The sequence below is a fragment of the Pangasianodon hypophthalmus genome, chromosome 6 (genome assembly GCF_027358585.1).
Source record: "Pangasianodon hypophthalmus isolate fPanHyp1 chromosome 6, fPanHyp1.pri, whole genome shotgun sequence".
Lineage (NCBI taxonomy): Eukaryota > Metazoa > Chordata > Actinopteri > Siluriformes > Pangasiidae > Pangasianodon > Pangasianodon hypophthalmus.
In genome coordinates, this window is record NC_069715.1 from 17,964,030 (window position 1) to 17,987,398 (window position 23,369).

The window sequence follows — 23,369 nt, forward strand, 5'->3', positions numbered from 1 at the left end:
GAATAGATGATTCAAGGTGGCGATGTGAGAGCCGTATCTGCCACAAATGTGCAGATTTCACTCAGGTGGATTCATAACAGACTGATAAAACCTCCAAACACACACTGGATCAGGGATAAATCTGCGGAGTTGGTTGTTAGAATGTGCCAGAATAAAAGTGGATCTGGATTGGAGTCATCTGCTGTCTGGGTTTCTATCAATGTGCAAGCCTAGGCCTTTTCTATTTAATTGTCAGAGGTTTTTATTTAAACTTGCAAGTATTACCCTTTTATATTAGCTTGTCAGAAGTCACTTTCAAACCTGTCTAATATACTAAAACCTTAGCTAGAAAACTATTTCTAGTAACCATAAAAATCATACAAATCATGCTCTCTTAATGCAACACACATTCTTGCATAAGAACTGCTGAGTATTTAAGGATGAAGTAATAAAAGTGTTTATTATACAAAACACAAATGAAGGATATACAGAAAGTAAAAATAGAGAACTTACAAAGTCAGTGGACAGAGTCGCTGACATAGGATGCTGGTGGTGTGGCATTTCCCACCATTGAATAATGCATACCTTTTACACCCCTGAGCCTCTTTGGAATGTATAATGACTAGAGTACGAAATGGAAGAGACATAATGCATTTTATGTTACTTGACTATTGGTTAGTGACTATTGGAGCAGCCTTAGGAAAGGCTCGGTTAACGTTATGATAATCGACCATAAGACACCATACTCTCCTTTGGTTTCTGTACTGGATACAAAGGAGAGTTTGTAGTAGAACTACAATGCCGAACTATGCCCATGTTTTCAAGTTGTTCAGCTATTTGGTGCACTGCTGCCTCTGCCTCAGGCTTAATTTTATACAGATTCTGCAGAGGAGGGGGAACTTCTATATTAATTTAACCACAATCATTTTTATCTTTTGCCCAGATTTGCTCATGTTTATCTATTAACTGGATGGGATCTGCTTCAGCGATGGACATAATGCATAAAGTTTCTGGGCTTCACTTTCCTCTAGTAGTCGGTTCCGTTGTCATCTCAATTTGCTGTTTTAAGCAATGGATAACAAAGCCATACTACTGCATGATGTCTATTCCTAACACAGTCTTTTCTGAGTTTCTTGGCAAATACCAAAATGGTTCTTTGATCACTATGACTCCCAAATGTAAACGACTAGGTACTATTTGTACGGCGATCACTGGGTTATCTCCTATACCATTACCTCTCATTCTCTCATCCACTAAAGTCAATGGAATGTGTACATGAGCAGGCAGCTCCTGTATCAAAAAGCACGTCACATATCCGGCCTACAAGGTTGGGTCTAATTTTGATACAATTACAGCAGTGGATAATAGTGCCTACTTATGAAGAGCCAACTTATCCCTATTGCCTATCATTGGCTTTGGTGAGTGTTTTTGCGACAGAGTTATTATATTCTGTCACCTCTAGTTGCCTGGTAACCTTGGTCAAATGGTCCTGTATATCTTGGTAATTGTGTGTGGGATTATACTCTACTGATCTGGGAAATTCGCATTCTTTTTTAAAGTCTCGATCTTTGTCATTAAATCTAGATGTCTTTTTAAAGCTACCTGTTCAATTTACCAATTGAAAGCACTCAAATGCCTGGGTTTACTGCAGTATTTGTAGTAGTAACCTTTATTTAACCAGCGCTGTGATAAAGGATGTCTAATTTTTTAAGGACTGCAGTGGAGCATGCATATACTGTATAACATATCATCATAGTCAAGTATAGGTAAGAATGTTGAAGATACCAATACTTTCTGGCACTGATAGGAAAAGAAGATTTATTTCTAAAATAAAAACTTAATTTTAATTTAAGTTTAAGAACAATATGATCAATATGTAGCTTGAATGTCAACTGGTTATCAAGGACAATTCCCTGGTACTTATATGTTGTAACCAATTCAAATTTAGTGCCTTTAAAAGTTACTATATCAGTAAGGTTTGGTAACCAAACTTTTGTATTTGTAAAGAGCATTAGTTTGGTTTTATCTGCATTTAAAACCAATTTAATTTTTTGTAACCGTAACTGGGCCAGGTCAAAAGCAGACTGTAATTATTGTAATGCCTGTGAGGCAGAAGATGCAGTACAATAAATAATTGAATCAGCAGCGTAGAGATGATACTGAGCATTAGGAATATTGTCACAAATATCATTTACATATAGTGAAAATAAAATTGGACCTAAAATTGACCCTCGAGAAACTACCTTGATAACTGGTAACACAGAAGACTTTAAACCCTCGATCTGTACACACTCGGTTTTGTTGGAAAGATAATAAGCAAACCAACCAAAAACATCTTTGTAGGCAAGCATCAGTGTTTTAAATCTGATGTAGGCAGCTACAGGAAGCCAGTGGAGGGAGCGCAGCAATGGGGTGGTGTGGGAAAATTTAGGAAGGTTGAAAACCAATCGTGCAGTTGCAGAGGACGAATGGCGCTCAGAGGCAGACCTGCCAGGAGTGAGTTGCAGTAGTCCAGTCTTGAAATGACAAGGGACTGAACAAGCACCTGTGTGGCCTGTGTGGAAAGAAATGGCTGAATTCTTCTGATGTTATAAAGGAGAAATCAACCTGAGCGTGTCAGATTAGCAATGTGAGAGGAGAAGGACAGTTGATTGTCCATGGTTACCCCAAGGTTGCGTGCAGTAACCGAAGGCGAGATCAGAGAATTGTCTAGGGAGATTGCAAGATGAAAATCTCCCCCAAAAGGGCAGTCTCTGTGGAGTGTGCTGGTTTGAAGCCAGACTTATTGGGATCTTGGAGGTTGTTCTGTGAGAGATAGCTAGATAGCTATACAGTTCGTTCAAGGGTTTTAGAAAGAAAAGAGAGAAGTGATACCGGTCAGTAGTTGCTGATGTCAGAGGGATCTAGAGTGGGTTTCTTCAGGATGGGAACTACCCTTGCTCTCTTGAATGAGGTTGGTACAGGACCAGATATTATGGAGCCATTGATGATAGTGGTGATGAAGGGGAGGAGGTCTTGAGAGATGGTCTGGAGCATTGTGGAAGGGATTGGATCCAATGGGCAGGTGGTAGGATTGCAGGATAAGATGATTTGCAGGATCTCTTCTGTTGTTAGTTTAGAAAACTGTGTCAGCGAATGAGAAGGAGAATCCTCAGTGTGTAGTGTAGGAGTAGGAGTAGAAGTGAATATCTGGCAGATTTTTCCAATCTTCTCATCATAAAAAGTGGCAAAGTCTTCAGCAGTCAGGAAGGATGGAGCAGGAGGAGCCGGTGGGTTGAGTAGTGAAGAAAAAATGTTGTGGAGCTTGCGAGGATCTTGTGCAGAGGATTCCAGCTTTCTTAGCAGAAGTCACTTCAGATGAAAATTTGGACAGGAGAGCACGGCAAGAGACAAGATCTGTGTCAAGTTGTGATTTCTTCCACTTCCTCTCTGCTGTTCTTAATTCTCTCAGATTACTGCGTAACACGTCTGATAGCCAAGGAGCAGGGCAGGAAATCTTCCTAGGTTTAGAGGATAGAGGACAGAGGAGGTCCATGGATGAGGAAAGTGAGGAGAGGAAAGTGTCAGTGGCTAGCTCCAATGGTAGGGAGGAAAAGGAGTCAGGGACAGGAAGGGATGATAGGGTGCAGGAAGCTAAGGAGGAAGGGGAGATAGAGTGGAGGTTTTTACGAGTGGGAGAGAAGTATAGATGGCTGGTGGTTTTAGGCAGGATAGGGAGGGTGATGGTGAAGGATACCAAGAGATGGTCAGAGATGTGGAGAGGGGTAGCACTGATGTCTGTAGTAGGAAAGGGGCAGCTGAAGACAAGATCCAGGGTGTTTCCTACTTTATGTGTAGGAGGACAGCTGTTGAAAGTTAAGGAGAGATCCAGGTCTCGGTTAGTTCCAAAAAGTCAAGAGAGTAATGGGAAGCTAAAGCTGAGATGAAATCAGCTTTCTTTACAGCAGACTGGCAGTTCCAGAGCCCACCTACCACTACTGTTTGAGATTGAGACAACAGAGGAGGGTAGACGAGGTTACTGGTAGTGTGGCCTCTGGCTTGTGCATGAAAGCTTCTGGTTCCGTGAGAGGCAACAACAGAGATTGGTTTGAGGCACATGTCTGCAGCTTAGTCAGGAGTGGGGTTAGTGAAAATAAAACTGGGAGGGAATGTGTAGCACTTAACTAAACAAGAATATACACCAATAAACTTGACACTTTCTAAATTAGTGTGTCTAACTGTTGCAAATTATGTTTTTTGACCATGACAGACTGTAGCGGAAAACCTTCAATATATCTTAGTAAGCCCTGCCCACAATTCACACCTTAAGGAAGACTGAAACTACTCTTGATTAGACACCTGAGAGAACTAATTAGCATAGACCAACAGACACTTCCAAACAACACAACAAAATCAACAATATACAATTCAACAATACAACAATTCTAGTGACGAGAATCTAGATCCAAAAAAGAATCTAGATCCAAAAACATGATTGGATAACTCAATACCATGAAGCTGTTTTAACAAGATGTAGTGGTCAATTGTGTCAGAAGCTTTAGAAAGCTCAAGGAAAAGTGCTGAAAAAGTATTTTTACTGTCTATGGCTTCTATAATGTCACTGGTCACCTTAGTTGCAGCAGTAATAGTACTGTGTTGTTTTCTGAAATCGGACTGAAAATCAGACAATACACTCTTGCTTTCCAGAAATCGCTTCAATTTTTCATTCATAAGTTTTTCTAAAATTTTGGATACAGCACATAGTTTTGATATAGACCTATAGTTATTCATTTTAGAAGAATCCCCACCTTTAAAGAGTGGGAGCACATAGGCAGATTTCCAAATTGTGGGGATAGTATTATTAGTGAGAGTGAGGTTAAAAAGATAAGCCACAGGTTCAGCAATAAATTCAGTGACAAGCTTTAAATAGTAAGGCTCAAGGTTATCTGGGCCTGCAGACTTTTTATGGTCGAGTTGACTCAGAGCTGTCTTGACATCAGACACTGTAAATTGGACTAGCAGAAGTAAAATGCTCATTTAAACTATCTAAAATAACAGACTTCTCAGTCAAGATATGATTTTCTTTAGTAATAAAATTTGGAATTTCTGTTCCATTCACAACAGAAGACAATGACTTAATAACTTTCCAAAATTTTGCTGAATCATTTAAGTTTCTTGATATTTCTGACAGAAAGAAATCTGCTATAGCTTTTTGAATTTCAGAAGTAGCTTCCTAAAAAGAACCCAGTCCATCTCTACCTTGGTCTTTCCAGCTTTCGCCCAGGCTACATTTCTTTCTTGCAGTAGATCGACTAATCCTGCAGTGTACCATGGGTTTTTTCGAGCCTTAACTCTATATCTATGAACTGGGGCATGTTTATTTACTAACTTGAGAAAACCACTGTGGAAAAAATTCCAAGCTATTTCTACATCATTTATATGAGTAATTTGGTTCCAGTCGTACTGATGCAGATCATGATGGAAGACTTGTTCTACAAAGTGTTTTATGTCTCATTTTAAAAGAATTTGTGGTCAAAACTTAGGCCGTTTGGTATTCCTCACAGTAGCAATGACACAGTCATCACTTACATCATTGGCAAATATTTGTATATGTGAATATTTATGAAAAGCATTTGTCAAAATTAAATCGAGTAAGGGTGACCTTTCATAGCATATTGAATTTAAACGAGTAGGACTATCAATCAACTGAATTAAATTAAAAGAATCACATACAGATTTAAAAGAATCAGAGACAGTAGACAGCCAGTCCCAGTTGAGATCACCCACTAAAAGAACATCCTTAAAATTCAGTCTTGATAATTGTTGAGTTAATGAAATTAAAGGTTCAGAACTTGCTGAAGGAGGTCTGTAACAACCAATCACTGTCAAAATTGTTTCCTTTGAGATCTCAGCAGTCAAAGCTAAGAATTCAAACTGTTTACTGAGTGATGATGTAGCTATCACTCTGGAATGAAATTTATTAGTTACATAAATTGCAATACCACCACCCTTCCTAGGGTGGTCACATCTAAAGACAGTGTAGCCTTTAACAGCAGTATCCTTATCAGGTGATAAGATTTGTTTAACCAAGTCTCAGAAAGTATAATAAAATCAGCATCTGTTGAATGAGCCCAGGTTCGGACTGTGTCCAGTTTAGGTAGCAAGCTATGAACATTTAGATGGATACAACCTAATCCAGACCTAGATTTGAAATTCTCAGGTGTATTTATATAATTTATCGGTCCCAGATTTGGATGTACATTTCCCGATAATAACAATTAATACTAGGATACAATACCGTTTAACTGACCTGAATGACATAGTAGTACTTGCTTTTGCAACTCAGAAACCACATATATTATGAGTAGAGAAAGCTAAAACCCAACCATCTATATCCTGCAACTGAAGAAAGTGACGCAGGCAGTAAGGAGCTATTAAAGGCCAATGAGTGTGCTAAACTGGATTAATCTCCCCAGACGTACCCTCAGTATGCGAGAATAAGTACATAAAACCATCGTAATACTACTTCTCATTTTCTCTGTCAGAGAAACTCAAACCTGTTAATAAAAATCAGAAAAAAGCAGACATGACATTTTCAAAAGTTCAAAACAGTTCTCTAAAGTCCATTTGTACCAGCCTTGATGTGCTTCCAGATCAGATTACACTGACCCAGTAAGACGGTTCCTGATGTCACAATGTAAACGCCAGCTTGGTGTTCTGCTTCAGAGGAAGTATGCTGTGGATAAAAACATCACGTCCAGAAATACACAATGCTGTTCAAACTTGGCAATAGATTTCTAAAAGATGATGCCAGTATAAAAGAACAAACACTTTCCTTCAACACGGAATAGCTGTATCCAAATGACGTGAACGTGCCAGATAATCCCCCGTCTATCGAGCTGAGCATGTATCAGTACAGACACAATCCTCCACCTTATGGTAAACAAAATCTGAGGATAGTAGTGATGGAAAAATAAAATCCAAAGCATGACTACAGAGCAGATAATAAAAAACTCGCAAAAAGTTAAGTACTCACTCATAAAAACTCGCAAAAAGTTAAGAACACTAAAAAATGTATACTGTATCCCAGTAATTTAATAAATATTAATAAAACATAATTTAACACAAAAACAGAAACTTAATCAGACTAAATTGCACACAAACACTAACATGCTGCCATCTTGGATAGCCATCATGACAGTACAGACACAGAGGCACACATCGGTGCGACATTGGCCAGACAGCATTGGCCTGATGTGGGCTGCCTACATTGGGCCAGTGCTGTTGGGCTAAGGTCGCACTGATGTGCAAATCCCCAGTGGCCAATGTGGCCTGCCCATATCGGGCCAACGTGGGGTACCTGTATCAGGCCAATGTGGACTGCCCACATCGGGCCATGTAGGCTGCCCACTTTGGCCCAGCACCATGCGGCCAATGTTGTGCCTATGTGTACAATGTGGGTAGTCCACGATGGCCTGATACAGGCAGCTCACATCAGATACACCAATGTCACACTAATGTGAAAATCCTCTATAGCCCAAAGTGGGCTTCCCATGATGGGCCAAAGTGGGTCGCCCACGATGGGCCTATGTGGACTGCACATGATGGACTGATGTGGGCTACCCACACTGGACCATTGGTGATTTTCACATTGGTGTGACATTAGTTCCACAACACCGGCCTGATTTGGGCTGCCCATAATTTGTCAATGTCGTACCAACTTGCAAAATGGGTCCTTACTGGTCTGATGTGGGTAAAATTGAATGGAGAGCATTGTTGCAGGAAGATTATATTTGGCTGTCTCTGCCTAACATTTAGGCAGTTGGCTGACATTCTGGATCATAACTGATCCTGAAAACAATTTGAGTTAACTAACAGAATTTAATATATTAAGTACATTAAGTGAATTAAATAATTGGTCTAGTGGCTAAGGATCCCACGCTCTCAGTGCCACAGCCTGGGTTCAATTCCTGGGCAGGGAACCAACCCAGACACTGGGAGTGTACTCACAGTGCCGGTCCCAAGCCGGATAAAATGGGAGCGTTGTGTCAGGAAGGGTATCCAGGCATAAAACCTATGCCAAATCAAACATGCAGACATGATATGGTCAGAAAAACAGTGTAATAAAGTGGTGTATTGTGAAATTTGTTTCATATAACTCTTCTTACAAATAATCTGTTTGATTTAAACAAATATTTTAATAAATCAGCTTCTTTTTTCATGTGGACTTAAATGGTACATCATTACAATGATGTATGCTGTTTATAACTGACTTAGAATAATGATTTTTTTGATGATTGAATGATTTATCAGCTCTGACCCATTGAGGCATGGACTCCACAATACCTCTGAAAGTGTGCTGTGAGCAGCAGACTGGTGTGTGTGTGTGTGTGTGTATATATATTTCTCTTTATAGCCAAAAATATATATATATATAAATATATATATCTTAGATAATATATGTATGAATATATACATGTGTGTGTGTATATATATATATATATATATATATATATATATACATATATATATATATATACACACACACACACACACACATATACACTATATTACCAAAAGTATTCGGTCACCCATCCAAATGTTCAGTATCAGGTGTCCTAATCACTTGGCCTGGCCACAGGTGTATAAAATCAAGCACTTAGGCATGCAGACTGTTTTTACAAACATTTGTGAAAGAATGGGCCGCTCTCAGGAGCTCAGTGAATTCCAGCGTGGAACTGTCATAGGATGCCACCTGTGCAACAAATCCAGTCGTGAAATTTCCTCGCTCCTAAATATTCCACAGTCAACTGTCAGCTTTATCATAACAAAATGGAAGAGTTTGGGAACAACAGCAACTCAGCCACGAAGTGGTAGGCCACGTAAACTGACGCAGAGGGGTCAGCGGATGCTGAAGCGCATAGTGCAAAGAGGTCGTCGACTTTCTTCACAGTCAATTGCTACAGAGCTCCAAACTTCATGTAATTATTAATTGTAGTACAGTAGGTATAGAATAAAAATAACAGTGTCTGAATTACAGACTAGTGATTGTTAACCTACTGTTAACATCAAATATCATACTTTCTTGTACTTCCTCAGCATCACTAAATTGCTATTTAGGATGGACTGGTGCAAAAATAAATTTCAAATTTCAAAAGAACATGCTACTTTAAGCAGTTTTATTGTTAAATGCTTGATTGCGTTGTCATGCTAGAAACAGCCATTAGAAGATGGGTAAATTATGGCCATAAAGGGATGTTTATCATCAGCAACAATACTCAAATAGGGTGTGGCATTCAAATGATGATTGATTGGTATTAATGTGCCCAAAGTGTGCCATGAAAACATTCCCCACACCATTACACCACCTCCACCAGCCTGGCCATTCTCTATTGACCTCTCCTACCAACAACTGCCACTCACTGGATGTTTTTTCTTTATTGCACCATTCTGAGTAAACTCTAGAAACTGTTGTACATGAAAATCCCAGGAGATGAGCAGTTATAGAAATAATCAGATCAGCCTGTCTGACACCAACAATCATGCCACGGTCAAAATCACTGAGATCACGTTTTTTCCTCATTTTAGTGGTAGATGTGAACATTACCCAAAGCTGCTGGCCTGTATGTGCATGACGTTTTGCATTGCACTGCTGCCACATGATTGGCTAATTAGATAATTGCATGATAATTGCACAGGTGTTCTAATAAAGTGTTTGGTGAGTGTACATTTACATGCATTAGGAATTTTTCTTGGTGTTTGATCACAACATGATACATTCAACACACATATATCAGATGAAACAACACACAACACAATTACCATCCTAATAAACAAATATTGCACCTTAAGTAGAAATGGTAGATTCTGTTGTAATTTACAGTATATCACACCTGTCTGAAAGCACACAAAGCCATGCATATCTCTTGAAAAATAAGGTGCACAGTAAAATAGCTTCTGATTTTTTAAAAAAATATATATTTTATTTGATATCTTTTTTGGCTTGATTGTTTTGCTCAAATGATATAAAATTGCCTTTTGGAGCATTTAGCGCCACTCACTCAAATTAGTGGGACATGTTCACTTGCATGTGAAACCTACTTTTGTGAACTAGTACTAGGATTTTTGACCGATTTGAATTATTTAAAAAGCATGGCCACCTTCAGCCTATCAGCTTTCAGCAGTTCACACAACTAGCTCTGATTTATTGTCACAAAACTTGACAAGTGTGTTCATCTAAGATCTGTTTACTGTTCTAACTAACTTAGCAAGAAATGAAGACAGTGGAGCTATTTTCAAAGAGCGTTCAACCTTGCAGATCACTGCATGTGGCTATATTTCTTATTATTAGGGTTCCAAGCATGACACTTGGTCAACAGGTAGTACTCTGTGCCCTTACCCAGGTGAAATCAGCCTAATGGTGATGCTATAGCACAAGCATGAACATTTGGGTCCATATCCCATGAACCATGAGCCCTACGAACAAACCTCTTTTTACCCTGATTCCTTGGCTTCTCCCAAACAATAAACAAGCATCAAGAAATATTTACAGCAATCAAATTAGATTTAATGCTAATTTGCATAATATATTAAACTTACTTTTGCCAACCAGTCCTAAGTTTTTTGACCTATCTTCCCAAACTTGGTGTAAATCTACTCAGAAGACTGTGAACCTCAATAATTTCCAAAAAAGAGTGTGAACCTCAATAATTTCCAAAAACATTTTCGAAAAGAAAAAAGAGATTTGTAAATAATATGGCAACCACACATCAAGCAGTTCTAATGAGGTGGAAGTCCTAATCTTTAAGTGGAATTTTAATGTCGACCTAATTACTTAAAAAATATGGAAACATCAGCCAATCAGATTTTGGCAGGCATTTGACAGGGTTACCACTGAGCAATTGTCACGAAACTTGAACGGTAGGTTTAGGTAGGGACCTGCTAGTAACTGATGCAATCTCACACCTGGGGGGTGCTAGGCATGTTTTTGAATGGAAAACAAGAATAGAAATTAATTTGTTTGCCTGATTCTGTTGCTGAAATGATAAAAAAGCCTTTTGGGCCATTTAGACATGGCCACTCAAATCTTTTATAATTGGCATGTAATATGAGAAACATACAGTACTATTACGGCAGTTATTGCCTGAACCTTCTTAGGTCAAGACAGGACGTGATACTGAGATCAAAACCAAGTTTGAGCCATGGTCATATATACGTAGAGGGGCTAATATCAGATAACTGTTTCTCAGGAAAACTAAGTCTGATCAGGTTAAACTTTGATATGCTGCATCCAGGTGCTAATCAATAGGGGGAATTTTGATGATGACTCATGCATCCATTTTCTCAGTTTTCCAGTATATTTGTGCTATATTTCTGCACAAATATATTAACTAGAAAAATAACTTCAGATAAAGAAAACTCCAAGAAGAAGTATAACAGATTTCAGTGGATGAGGAGATATAGTCATATTTTTGTTATGGCACCCCCTATTTGCCCATTGTTATGACATTTCTGGCATGGTCACAGGGTATCCTAATGTATATGTGTTGTAAAGTTAGTAGAAATTGGATTTTGCATTCAGAGGATACAGCTCTTTTAGTACATACAGTGGCTGTTTACAATCTATCAGATTTATCTGAATAACTAATGATAAATACACATTTTTCATACACATACCAATAATAAATTGGTCAGCAAATATTAAAAAAAAAATCAAAAGCTGAAAAATGCTGCTTGCATAAGTATTCAACCCCCAAGTTTCCAGAAGATACAGATGAAAGATATTTTCTTAAAAAGGACATAATTGGGTTTCACCTGTAAAATAGTAAAACAGCTCCCATTTTCTGAACAAAAACCACCTCAGTCATTGAATCAGTCTGTAGGAAAGGAGTGAAAATCAAGACTAAGGAGCATTCTAAGGAAGTTAAAGATAAGATAATAGGTAAGATAACCTATTAATAGGTGTAAAATTATATCCAAGAGATTGGACATCATAGTAATGATTTTATCTTAGTCAGCTGTTCTCCAAGGGTGGAAATAGGTGCAGCCAAAGGTTAAGTGTGTGTTTTAAATTTATGACTTAAATGTCTGACTCCAATACATTTAATTAAAAATCTAATTCAATTTTATAGTAATTATTAACTTAATTATCTGACCTTAATTTAGTAGGTTAACTTGTAACTGCTTCCAATCAATAATCTTTTAGTTAGTGCTAGAAGTGTGTATCTCAGTGTTCAAACTACATTTAAATCTAAAACAGCTACATACTAAGCTTTCATTATAAAGTGACATTCCTTCATCAGAGGTTTTTTTTATATAACTTGTCTCAAAAGGACAGTTGAAAACTGGAAAAAGACCAGATGATTTTTTTTCTAATCTTCAACTGTCCAGTTTCAGTGAGTCTGTGCCCATGATAGCCCCAGGTTCATATTTTTGGCTGACAGGAGTGGAACCCAATGTGGTCTTCTGCTGTTGTAGCCCATCCACCTCAAGGTTCAATGTTTTGTGCGTGCTGAGATGCTTTTGTGTGGTTGGAAAGAGTGATTATATGAGTTACTATATCCTTCTTGTCAGCTCAAACCAATCTGTCCATTTTCCTCTGACATCTCTTATCAGCGAGGTGTTTCTACCCACAGAACTGTTGCCCACTCAATTTTTTTTGTTTTTCGAACCATTCTGTGTAAACTTGAGACTGTTGCATGTGAAAATGCAAGGAGACCGGCAGTTTCTGAAACTCTCAAACCACCCTATCTGGCACCACACCCATGCCATGGTTAAAGTCGCACAGATCACATCTTTTCCCCATACTGATATTTGATTTGAAAATTAACTGAAGCTCTTGACCTGTATCTGCATGATTTTATGCATTGTGCTGCTGCCACATGATTGGCTGATTGGATAACTGCATAAATGATCAGGTGTACAGGTGTTCCTATTAAAGTGGTCAATGAGTATGCATTAATTTATACAAGCTAACATTCATAACCTTTCCATATTGAAAGAAAAGGAAGTTATAATACTCAAGACTCATATTAAATAACAATAATATGGGACATACTTCATCCTTCAGTGTACCTAGCATTGTTATAGGCTGTATGGGCCTGTAGATTAGCTTAGTAACAAGTCATACCAGCAGTTTAATACATATCCAAACCTAGAGGATACCCAACATTAATAGTCCAAAACAGACCATAATATTGTTTATCCACTTTCACAATGTTTCAAATATACCTTCAAACTATGTCCCGTCATTTTTAGTCATAGTCTAAAGTTGTGTTTTAATATTAGCCAAGTCATTTTGTAGATCACTCAAGTTTTCAGTTGAATCAAGAACATTAGTACAGCACTCAGGACCCAGGACTGCATAGGTCCCTCCTTGTGATGCTAGTAAATAGTCTAGTGCTGCGCGATTTTGCAAGATCATCCTATGTGATTGTAATGCTGCAGAGTTGTTGCCTAAAGTGAGGACAGTGTCATTAGTGAGTATCTTGCAATATAGTGTTTTAATTTGATCCAAGGCTATCATGACACCATAGTTAGGAATTATTGCACCCAAATTCCTAGACCACCATGTTTGAGTACATGTAAAATATTGTATACTCTGTGATACTATGACAAGTTGTGATGCACACTGATGCAGATAACCCAAACATTCTGTTTCTTGTTGCGTTGAAGAGCACATTGTACACATTATGTTTGGAATCTAATGCAGTAGAACCTTTCCAAAAGAACAACAAATAAAACAAGAACTAAAACATACCAGCAAAATATGGTCACTCAGTCTCATAGACAGAAAAGTGTGTGTGCGCGTGTGAATAGTTCTTGCAATAATGTTGTCTCTGGGTTTGATGACTGTAGTTCCCAGAATAGGATGCAGGTCTTCTTCTGCTATGAACACAACGAAATGCTCAGGGTCAGTTCTTCGTCCTCTCCTGTCCGCTAGTTGCTTCTCCAATACCTGTAACACAAAGCTAATGTCCAAGCAGTAAAGATGTCAACTGTATATATTAGTGTTCGTTTGTGGTAGAAATGTAACCTTCTAAAGACAAATATCAAGTTAAACTCACAGACACAGAGAGTAATAGGTTTATTCTCATTACAGCTGGGGAGAAGAACTCAGAAGTGACACATGCAATTATATAGTTTATCTCACAGGGCTAGTATTTTGTGATTGGTTACAAGTAGACAAAGAACTTCATGCTTATTGGTCAAATAAAGATAAAATTAACATGAACTATCATAAATGACTATATAATTAGCAGGTAAGGAAGTACATATATAGTAAAAATCTAACATAACACCAAGAATATGAGAATTACTTCATGTCTTTAGTTTCCAAGCCTATCCTATCCATCATATTAGAGAAGAGGACATGACTGCAACTCCATTTCCCTTCAGTGCAGGTGCCTTAAATCACTCCTGATAGAGTAGGACTCCCTCTATGCCTTAAATCAGGCCTTCAAGGTCATCTTCCTACATCCTCACCCACACAAGCCTAAATAAAATGAACCAGATGTGTTTATGTGACTACAGAATATAAAAATATGTGACTAAAGAATATAATGAAGGATTAACTAATATTAAATAATTAACTAATGAATAAATGAATTAACAAATTCATAGAAGTGTGAAATTAAATCATCCACTGTACATTCATCTTTGTCTTTATTGTCCATTAGTTATATGTGGCTGTGTGTGAGCTGTTTAAATAGGACTAAATATGATCATGATTTTGTCAATTTTTTCGAGTCGTACTTCACCATGAGGGCAACCCCCACTCCACTGAAAGGAGTGATTCTTCCTACTGGCTTTCATGACCTGTGTTCCCCTTAAACAACTTACACTGGCATGTTTCCACCTGGCCTTTAAAATGTTTTCCTTGATCTGAATCAACTGACTGTGGGATGCCAAAGAGGGGTATGAATTCTTGAGCTAGGATTTTAGCAGTGTGATGAGCTGTCCCTTTCTTAGTAGGAAATGCTTCTACCCATCTAGAAAACTTGTCAACCACTACCAACACATCCTGCTTTCTCTGACAGGGAGGTAGATCTACCTGTAGGTGCCTAAAAGGGCCTGGTGGAGCTGGATCTTGTAGCATGGGTGTTTGTTGAGCTCTACCTATGTTGTGCTGTTGACAAACTAGGCAGATTATTCACAATCTGGATAGCTTCTTATTCTGTAAACTGGATTGTACTGCCCACCCTTAAACCTTAAACCAGTCATGTGGTCTGCACCTAAATGACTGGCTGAATGGATTTGAGTGGCTAAGTCAAAGTAAAAGTTATTAGGAGCTACAACTTCAAATGTCATCTGAATGGAGCTTTGCTCCATTTTCCATCCATGTCCATTTCTCTTCTTTTGACACTTGTTCTTGCATGTCAGCAATGTGAGTGATGTCATAAGTGTCACAGTCCTTAGTTGTGGTGCTGAGTTCAGGGCATTGTCTTTTTCCATGAATGATGAATCCTTGTCTCTTGATACAGATGAGCATGTGGACATTTAATTTGAATACTTGCAGCTCCATTAATGTTGGTATAGGTCTCTTCACAGTCTCCCTGATAAGTTCTCTTGTTGTCCTTTCATCAAATTTTGTGTTCAATGATGGCGGGTGTATTATAATTACTTTTGAACATAATTTTGAACACTTTTGAACTCATGAACTATGCAGAAAAGTACAGGAGAATACACATTCACATAAATATATCCACAGCAACTAATGAAACTTGTACAACCAAGTTAAAGTTTTTCTTTTTCTTTTTTTCCTAAAATGTTTCTTTTTGTTTTTAATTTAAATTTTGGTGGTTGCTGTATAACATTAAAGGTGGAAGAGTGAAAAAGATCTGGCATGATTTATCTTGGTTTCTTGGTTTTTACATAACAAAAACCTGCAATTTAAACAGGGGTGTGTAGATTTTTAATCTCACTTGGATGACTATAGTGAGAAAGGAAATGATTTTTAAAAACATTTAAAACAGAAGTGCAATGAAAACACTGACTGCACTGACTGGACTCACACACTCCATATTATTAATGTACAGTGGTCACAAAATCTCACTCCATACACGTCCATAATTTGGGGTCCAAGCAGCGAAGTTGCTGGAGCGCTGTTATTTTTGTTCTGATTTTTACAAAAAAAATGAATAAATAAATAAATAAATCATCAGAACACAAATAACAGGGAAAACAACACACTAATTATTATCAGATTTTCTTCTTCTTCTACCTGATTATATCCCCTCCTACAGTTTTTAGGATATTGACACCAAACCAACTCTAACATGGCCAGTCTGACCCCATGAAGTGTGCTTGTATACAGCTTTTGAAAATATTCATCTTTTGCCCTGCTACACTCATTTTTTTTATCCCTTTTTTTCCCCATTTCACTTGAATGGGATTTTTTTAAAAATTGCTCTAATTCGTTTGATTCTCAAGTTACAATGACCAAAAATCACATGGTCAAATATGGGTACATTAGGACTTGTCATGCCAAAATACAGACTTATCCTTCTCTCCTTATATCTTCCACCATTCATTTTAATGGGGACACTATAGTGGGTGACTGTAGTCTCACTTAAATTGGCCACTGGAGGTTGCTATTCATATTCATAGAGTTTGGAATTGAGTTCAAATAGCTATTCCCAGGAACCAACCCACCCAGCAAAAACTCGTTGAAAAGATAACTTTGCATAAAAAGATATGGTTGAAAAGTGAAAAGCTGTCTTTTTCAGGTTGTTGAAAAGACGTCTATAAAAAACGTCCCTCTAAGTCTAAATTTGGCTGCAATATGAAAGACTTCTTTTTCAGGCTGTTTCAATGACTTGACCTAATTTCAGTCATGAATTTATGATCATATATTATATTCATTATATTATTGTTCATCATATTATATTCATAGTTACTCTAAAAATAAGACAATTGACAAAAAAGTACCAGTAAAACATTTTGACACATCAGATACATCTGCCAGACTGCCCGGAGGTATGTTATTGTATGTACAATAAAAAACACTTTGAAATTTTCTCTGAGCACATCATGAGTAGTAAAAGCCAGATAATGTCAATAGACTTACATGCCACTCGGCCACAGATCTGCGAGGAGCTTCAGTCTGTGGAAACAAAACCATGGTGGATCTAGGATTTTTTTTTAAAAGCAGGGGCCACACTTTACAGAGAGGGGCCAAGTACAATGTTCATGTCATGTGCAATTCTTAACTTAATGAGTTTTACATACATTTTACCTCTTTCCTTTGCTGCTGGCTCTAGCGCTTTTACACAGTATACCTTCTTAACTGTTCCTTAAAGCCCTTAATCTGAAGCACTTTCTGGATTTGGAGTAAACTTTTACAATCACGACTTAAATATTTTAATAATTTTTTTCATTAAGAATAATGTACATACAGTATATACATGAAATAAAATATAATACAATATTTGAAAAAATAAGAAAAACAAAGGCATACCATCGAGGTCCTAGGGGAGCAGAATAATTCTTTGATGGCTCGACAGAACCCTCTGCTCTGCACTGGGAAATGTCCGGAAAGAAGCAAATGAAAATAACACCAGGGTGAATGCCCCTATGCTTTCATAAACCCACTGTCATCAAGACACACAAACAGTAACTATCTAATTGTTGATCCAAAAGACTATGATTTAGATTGTACTCATTACAATTGCAGTATGAAAACAGCAGCATACCATCAGGTCCTACTGGGCCAGATCATTCATCTGATTCATCTGAACCTGCGTCATCCAAGTTTGCAGCTGAAACACAAATAAATATTATAAAAATCCCTACATATTTTCACACAAAATGTTTGACAACTATTCAAACATTTTTAAAGAAAAGCCTGAACGCTTGAACCATATATTGAGAGCTTTGGTAGACATGAAGACAGGGGCAGTCGTGGCCTAATGGATAGAGAGTCGTGGCCTAATGGATAGAGAGTCGGACTTGCAACTAGAAGGTGAACCTGAAGGTTGTGAGTTTGAGTCTCGGGTCCGGCAGGGATTGTAGGTGGGGGGAGTGAATGACCAGCGCTCTCTCCCACCCTCAATACCACGACTGAGGTGAGACCCTTGAGCAAGGCACCGAACCCCCCATCTGCTCCCCGGGCGCCGCAGCAAAAAAAAGGCTGCCCACTGCTCCGGGTGTGTGTTCTCGGTGTGTGTGTACACTTGGATGGGTTAAATGCAGAGCACAAATTCCAAGTATGGGTTACCATACTTGGCCACAAGTCACTTCACTTCACTTAAATAAAATGCACTGCACAGTATAACAGAGCCATCAGTCCTCATCAGTACAGGGGATAAGAATTAATGACAAGAAATATTTTCTTTTCATATCCCACCCATCAGTGTTTTAAATTGAAAACCTGAGTGTCACATATAGAATATGTAGCTATTTTCACCTGTTGTCCTTACCTTGCTTTGTCTACACTTTGCAAACCTGGTGAAGAGGGGTGGGAGCTGCACTGCTCTTTGCCACTGCTGGCAGCTTGACTCTCCCTCATTCTCTCTCTTCTCACACTGACTGCTGTCATTGTCAGCAACAGCCAGGCTGGGCTTCTTTTTGGTCAGAAACCACAGAATTTCTCTTTCATCCCTTCTCTTCATATTTTCTACCTCTGCCAAACATTGTAGTTAACACAAAAATGCTAATTTAAAAAATTAGTTTTACTGATTAACGTTAATGCTATGCTGCATTCCATTCAAGTCAGAGCTCCATGTCAAAGTCTCCATGCACTTCCAGCAGTAGTTTTATTTACTACAGTTAATGGCTGTGGCTGTGTGGCATGACCAAACATTATAGGTTTTATGTGTCAGCCGCTATATTTTAGTTCCCTGAACTGTGCAGCTGTGAACTAATGTATGAAACCTAACTAATTAGCCAGCTAGCTAGCTACCATCCAACAGTGCTTAGCCTATGTAACTAGCTAATAAACTAACTAGTGTGTTGCTGTAGCTAACTAGCTTCCAAACATTAGATAAAGAGAAGTTAAGTGACAGTCACACTAATGTCCTTTAAGACATTAGTTAAAGTGTTGAATAGGTACTTACCATTGATGTTTAAGAGGATGAGGACGATGAAAACACACTGTCTGAGCAGCAGCCATTACTAGATGCGGTAGAAAGAAATGGTTACTCAGGTTGAATTTCAAACGACCTGACTCAGCCAAGTCAAGACAGGGGTATAATGCTTGTGTGTTTGGTGAGGTTTTACTATATAATCAGGAAGCTGGTATACTCTAAACACATGTATATTTAATTTACTTTAACAGCTGTGCAGAAAATGGTGCATGTCTCTTCAACAGCAAGCATGAACTGAACAGTCAGAGTTATTTGCATAACATATTGAAGAGTTGTTACAGCCAATGAGAGAAACCATACATAGACTCCTAACAGATGATTGGCTTATGACCAAAATAAGAATACTACAAGGGGCACTTCAAGGGGGTCGACCAAGATGGCGGTATGAGCAGACAGATTTGCTCTACTATCTGAGATCACCCTTTGGGTATTTCTTACAAAATGTAACTTAGGACGCAAGTCACAATTGTATAATGATGTCTGGAACTTTTAGGACAGATGTACAGTATATTATTAACTCTGTGACAAGTTTAACAAAAGACACGGAAACTTCAACTGCAAAAAAGGAAAAAAAAAAACAATAACAATAATCAGCTTTGCCAGCCCCTGAAGCAATATTCACCGATACCCTGAAAATGATAGAGAAAAGACTCATCAGCGAGACACACATGTTCAGCCGAAAAGGGGTTCATCTCCAAATACTCCATCTAAAAGATTACCACCAAAGAATCAAACTTGTGGTGATGCTATGGAAGAGTTAATGCTAACTCAGGTACAGCAAAGCATCACTCGAATTATCAGGCAGACTTCTGATGAGATAAAAGTTATGCTGAAACAATATTCAACTAGCATCAACATGTTAAAAGAAGCTCTGGCTGGAGGCTGTTGACACAGGATGTTCTTCCCATTGCCAGTTTTGTGACGATGTTGTTTTATAAATCGGTTAGTGGCTTAATTGTGACTGGTCTACGAGATTCTTAGAGTAAGATTACCCTATATACACTCTCAAAACCTACTTAACAATTACTTTATTTTATTTATTGTTCTCTAAATTGTTCCAAGTTTTTTTCAAATTAATGTCAATTAATTTTTGTTAAAATTAATTTTTTTGTTAATTCCAGGGGTATACAGGACATGGTAAATAGAAAAGCATTTCTAAAAGAAGCAGATTTTTGTTTTGTTCAAGAAACTCATGCTTGCAAAGACGATATAATATTTTGGAAGAATCATTGGGGCTGTGACATATGGTTTTCTTTTGGTGCCTCAGATAGAACAGCAGGAGTCACTATTTTAAGAGAGAAATTTTCTGGACAGATTATAAGTCAAAAATTAGATAATCAAGGTCGTCCTTTTAATTGAGATAAACCAAATTAATTTTATCCTCATTAATGTATATGCCAACAACAATAATAAAAAACAAAAAAACAATGGGCTTATATTTCAAGACATTGAGGACAATATTAATCACACTAATTTTTCCTCTGCTAAAGTAATTGGGGTGGTGATTTTAACACGGTTTTTGATGAAAGATCGGATAGCTGGTCCCCTAAATCTGTCAGCGGTATATTTAGTAAGTGAACTAAATAATTTATGTTTAAGATTGGACATCATAGACATTTGGAGATATAAAAACCCACAATTAAGTATGTACACATGGAGTAATAAGAACAAATCTATGCAATCACGTATTGATTTTTGGCTCATTTCAGATATTAAAGATAAAGTTGAATCTGTTATAATTGAGACATCTATCTTGACTGATATTAAGTAACCAATCTAACAAGATAAACAACGGGTACTGGAATTTTAATAGAAATTTACTGAACAATAATGATTTCAAAAAAGAAATAAAGCGCATAATTGAAAAATATTGGAAGCAAGCATCAATTTTGCAGAGTTATAGGAATTATTGGGAGCAAATGAAATTTGAAGTAAGAAAATTGGCTATTTACTATGGAAAACTTATATTGAAAAAGAAAAAAGAAAACGAAAATAATATTATTAGTGAAATAATGTGCATTACATCTAAAAGTAATCAAAATATTTCTAATAATGATTTAATAAAATTAATAACATTGCAAAACCAATTAGATGGAATTTATGAAGAGAAGACTAAGGGTGTCTTTGTTAAATCAAGACAAAAATGGATGGATTCAGGTGAAAAAAAATACTACATTTTTTTCAGTTTAGAAAACAGAAATTAATAAATGGTATTCCTCATGAGAATCCTAAAGATTTATCTAAATTTGTTGCTTAGTTTTATTGTAAGTTATATAACTTATCAACCAATCTCTGACTACAGATAATTTTCTTAGGAATGCGTCAAACAATATCAATACAATAACTATAGATTTTAAAAGTTCATGTGACAAATATTTAGAAATTCAGTTATAGACAGTATAAATCTATAGATACATAGTATAATATTATATATACACCGATCAGCCATAGCATTATGACCACCTGCCTAATATTGTATTGGTCCCCCTTTTGCTGCCAAAACAGCCCTGACCCATCGAGGCATGGACTCCACTAGATCCCTGAAGGTGTGCTGGGGTATCTGGCACAAAGACGTTAACAGCAGATCCTTTAAGTCCTGTACGTTGTGAGGTGGGGCCTCCATGGATCGAACTTGATGGCCAGCACACCCCACAGATGTTCAATTGGATTGAGATCTGGGGAATTTGGAGGCCAAGTCAACACCTTGAACTCTTTGTCATGTTCCTCGAACCATTCCTGAACAATTTTTACAGTGTGGCAGGGCGCGTTATCCTGCCGAAAGAGGTCACTTCCATTAGGGAATACCGTTGCCATGAAGGGGTGTACCTGGTCTGCGAAAAAGTGAAAGGAGGACAGTAAGAAATGGGGCAAAGATAAAGGCATGCTATGTACATCATCTCTTACGACATTTGCAGTAACTTTATTGTGTAATTTTCCAGTGCTAGTTATGCTAAGGCCATAATAGTCAGCAATAGGTAAAAAAAAACTAATTACATGAAGTTTAGATTGTGCATTATAACAATTTTAATAACCTAAATTGCAGAATCAATATTATTGTTATACAAGCATCACTATTTTTTATATATAGGTTTATCGCATTATTATTTATTGTATATAGTTCAGCAATAAAAGCGTTTCAACATATGCAGTGTTGTTCCTTCTTTATGTCCCTGTGGTTGGGAGGGGGAGGTTGGGGAAGGATGTTTGGGGGTTGGGGCATCATGTCTGGTTTCTCCTAGGGCACCAAGTAAGCCAGAACCGCCACAGTACACAATAATTTTTTTTTCCAGACGGAACACATCATGACCCAAATGTTCCTGCACAGATCTGAGACACCGATTTTGATGAAGTAAATCAGATTACTTACATGATTATCGTGTGCATGTAACAGAATAAAGTAATCCAAGTTTGAAATGTTTATCAATTAGAAAGAGGTCGGTGAACCTTTTTTTTTAAATAATCAATTAAACAAAGGTTTAACACAATTGCTCTCAATCAGCATATGTGTTCTGTGCATGTGTGTTTGAGTCATGATGCTTTCCTACAATACAACAGTCTTACACAGGCCCGGTTCTTGCCAGCTATAGAAGGGTGAGCTGGCAGATATCCGGAGTGGGCAATTGTTGGGGGCAGGGGGTGGACGGACAGACATTTTTTTTTAAGTTTTATTTTGGATCTTTCTGCCTTCAGTCTTGCTTCAGTAAGTGAAAAACATGCTCTATTGGGTTGAGATCAGGCGATTGACTTGGCCATTGAAGAATATTCCATTTTTTGCCTTCAAAAAGTCTTGAGTTGCTTTCGCAGTATGTTTAGAGTCATTATCCATCTGCACTGTGAAGCGGCGTCCTATCAGTTTTGTAGCATTTGGCTGAATGTGAGCAGAGTATAGCCCTATACACCTCAGAATTCATCTTGCTACTTCTGTCAGCAGTCACATCATCAATAAACACGAGTGAGCCCGTTCCATTGGCAGCCATACATGCCCATGCCATAACACTGCCTCCACCATGTTTGACACTTGATGTGGTATACTTTGGATCATGAGCTGTTCCTTTCTTTCAAAATACTTTTCTCTTGGTTTCATCAGTCCAAAGAATCTTATTCCAGAACATGGGAGGCTTTTTTTTTTAGATGTTTTCTGGCAAAGTCTAATCTGGCTTTCCTGTTCCTGAATGTTACCAGTGGTTTTCACCTTGTTGTAAACCCTCTGTATTTACATTCATGAAGGCGTCTCTTGATTGTAGATTTTGACAATGATACGCCTACCTCCTCCAGAGTATTCTTGACTTCTGTTGATGTTGTGAGGGGTTTTTTCTTCACCAAGGA

The 23,369-nt window shown here is 37.7% G+C and overlaps 1 protein-coding gene and 1 long non-coding RNA gene across 9 annotated transcripts in view; one reads left to right on the forward strand and one right to left on the reverse strand.

Moving 5' to 3' along the window:
* reln (reelin) overlaps positions 1-23,369 on the forward strand; it is a 438,322-nt gene that overhangs the window by 72,513 nt on the left and 342,440 nt on the right. The window lies entirely within an intron of this gene.
* On the reverse strand, positions 8,525-22,206 carry LOC113537962 (uncharacterized). Its single transcript, XR_008301878.1, has 3 exons — positions 17,652-22,206; positions 17,417-17,478; positions 8,525-17,062 (listed from the first exon to the last, which is right to left on the reverse strand). It is a non-coding gene; the product is annotated as an uncharacterized LOC113537962 (long non-coding RNA).